This window comes from Anneissia japonica, unplaced genomic scaffold (genome assembly GCF_011630105.1).
Source record: "Anneissia japonica isolate Jap-2015-1 unplaced genomic scaffold, ASM1163010v1 scaffold211_len1577895_cov191, whole genome shotgun sequence".
NCBI lineage: Eukaryota > Metazoa > Echinodermata > Crinoidea > Comatulida > Comatulidae > Anneissia > Anneissia japonica.
In genome coordinates, this window is record NW_022711099.1 from 1204355 (window position 1) to 1207864 (window position 3510).

Sequence of the window (3510 nt, forward strand, 5' to 3'; positions counted from 1 at the left end):
CCTTGAAATAGTATCTGTAGGTTCTTCATTACAAGCCTTAGGCCAAGGTAATTAATGCTGAGATGATGATGATGATTATTATTATTATTAATTATTATTATTACCTGTACTTTAAGGGGAACTTAGACAATGGAGGAATTAGAGAACAATTTAAAAAACGACGTTAAGTGGAAATAACACAAAAGATATTCCCCTTGGGCGATTATTATTTATAGGCCTAGTAAATAGTACAGTATCTGTAGGTTCTTCATTACAAGGCTTAGGCCAAAGGTAATTAATGCTGAAATTATTATTATTATTATTATTATTATTATTATTATTATTATTATTATTATTATTATTTATTAAATTACAATGATAGTTTGGACAAGTTCAATAACGCCGGAATGGTATATTATTTATTTAATAATATTTCTCTTATGCGCTCTATTTTTCATTTCATCCTTCAATTTTGTCCCATTTTTCCCCCAAAATTTCAGTCCATGTCAGTATGTGAAGCGTGACTGTTGTGTCAGCCTATGACCCTAGGCCTAGTTTAAGGAGGGGCCTAGGTAAGAGCTCAGCCTGTAGTTAGGCCTATAGTTTATCCTCTTTCTCTCTAGCCTTTGGTATAACTGTACCTATCTACATTTTATAACAGGAGGTACTAACTGTTGTTGTTGTAGGTAATATACTAACATTTAATAACATCCAAGAAGGTCACAGTTAGTTACACAGTGACGTACATCACATAAGTCCGTGAAATTTCATAGGCCTACCGTAGGTAAACATAGAAAGAGCAATAATAGTAAAACTCGAGCGTCACGACATTGCGAAGTGTCTGCTCTTGTTCCTCGTATCGTACTCACTCGAGTCAATCCGAGATGGCCCGAGTGAAGTTCCATGCAAATGTTTCGTACGGAAAAAAAAATCGCGTACGGTGCTACACAACGACGATTTCAATCATCCAATTAATAATAGGAATGGTGTAGTTTTATGGTTTTATATAGCGCCAATTCCATGTAACATAAGATGCTCAAGGCGCATGATATGTGGACTAGGAACTCGATGAATGACTTTCTTCACCCCTAAGGGTGCCTCCGTGTCTGTGCTGCCGCAAGGTTATCAAACTCATCATCATCATCGTCGTCGTCATCATCATCAACGTTATAAGCATCATCCTAATCAGTGTAATTCTATAGTTGCTGTGGTTTTTGTCATCGACATAAAGTTCAAGATCAGTTTTGTTCCTACTGGGATGGTTGGGGTGGGGGCTCCCTCAATTTTGCATTCCTGGATCAGCCACTGGTGATTGTGTGATTGTGATATGACCTGGTACGAGTGAAAATGGTTGGGGTGCTCTCTTCTCTGTTGTAGGGCTCCATGAGAGCAACTCTCCGGAAGCTTTGAAGTCTTTATGCTTGGTTAGGATTTTTTGCTGGAATGGCGATTTACCACCTTCCTCATCCGCCACCAAACTCTAGTATCGACATCATCATAATCATTGATTACCGCCACCACCCTCTCTTTTATACTAATGTTGTACTCTCTCAGAAACTAGACTAGATGCTGCTACAAGGTTAAAAACACAGGTATTAGGGTCTTTTTTTCTCTGGTGGAGCCAGACTAAAAACCCTTTGGGATTATTTGGTTTTCCCAAACACACTTGCATTCAGCCTAATAATATAGTTTTTTGTTTCCATTTAATATTATGTATTTTGTTTATACTTAAATTGTATTGTACATAAAAAGGTGAATTATTATTATTATTATTATTACTATTATTATTATTACTATTATTATTACTATTATTATTATTATTATTATTATTATTATTATTATTATTATTATTATTATTATTGTGTGAATAAATTTGAAACTGAAGGTCATAAAGTACAATGTCTCACAACTTATATAAACACTTACACAATTTTTAATTTCAAATATTTGTGAGTTCACTACATCACGCTATGACATAATAAGAACAGATTAAGCACAGCAATACTCACAGGAGGAATCACAAATTAACTCCGAAATTCAATCAAATATGGCTTAATTATTATAACATGTTCTGCAATATTACTGTTCCGTATTTCAAAATGCACTTGTATTTTGTGACAATAAATATCTTATTATCATACTATGCGACTGTTACCCTGTCGTTGGTAGTACAACTTGTGAGCACTATTGATTCGAAGCAGTGGCATAGGAATTACCAGATAAAAATCAGTCACCCAAGTGCTAATCACCTGTATCCTTACAGAAACCAGATGGCCTTATGTGCCATATGACACGAAGAAGACAGGAGAGGCAATATTATAATGATTATAATTTAATTAATTGAATTTAATCATTATCATAATCTAAATTTATTGTTATTTATCCTGTACATTTTACGTTTCATTTGCAATGAGAACAAAATATCAGTACATCTTTATCAAACTTTATCTTGTTATTAATTATACTATTATAAGCCTATAGTTTAATTTTTAAAAATAAAATAACTCTCAAGTAATCAATGGCATATGTTACACCATTGAAAATTAATGCATCTGTTAAATAGTCCATAAAGTGGCCGTGAGTAACAGCAAACAGAACAAAACCAATTTGACATTGGCATATCCTATTTGAATATCATTTTGAATAAATTATTCTCAAATAAATTTTAAACTAATTAACAAACAGTTTCGTAGTATGTTCTACCACCATATAGACCGCGTTTTATTGTCTGGACTGCATCGGTCAACACGAGAACCAATCCTTTATGATGGCCAGTATCAATCAATATAATGAGTATCACGCCTCAACCTATTTTAACGCCAATGAATTTCATTTTGATATCTAGCGATTTCCTCAAATTTTCTGATAAGTCATTATTTTAATTGCCGTCGAAAATATTGTCGAACCTAATAAACTACACAGGGCCTAGTTGTTTATAATTATTTTGAATAACTAAAATCAGTATTGTATACTGCTTTAATCGCTTGGGTAGCACTTTGTTGTTTTACATCACTCAATATGGTCGGGGGGGGGGGTTGGTGGTGGGTGGGTATGACTGATGTGAAACTGCTGTAGAATCTATGTTTTGGACGCATGTGCATTTGATTCAAAACAATTATTCACTTAATTAAACTACGTTATTAGTCTAAATTGACTTCAGCAGCACAAGGACGTGTTTGTATAATAACACTAATCTAAATGTTATAATCAACAGGCTTACTTAAATGGTATACCGTAGTATAGGCCTATTACCATATGACTGAAATAAACTTTTCGTTAATTTTAATGCACAATGCTTGATACAATTATTAAAACATGATCCTATTCGAGCACTGTAATTATTATTTATCTATTTGTTTATACTGTGTTACAGTGCTACACAGTAAACTTCATTTATATATATATATGTATATATATATTATATAATATATATATTGTATACATATTATATATATGTATATATATATATATCATGTCCTTATTTAAACACTGTATATATACCTTTGATGATTTATATTATATTTATTCAAC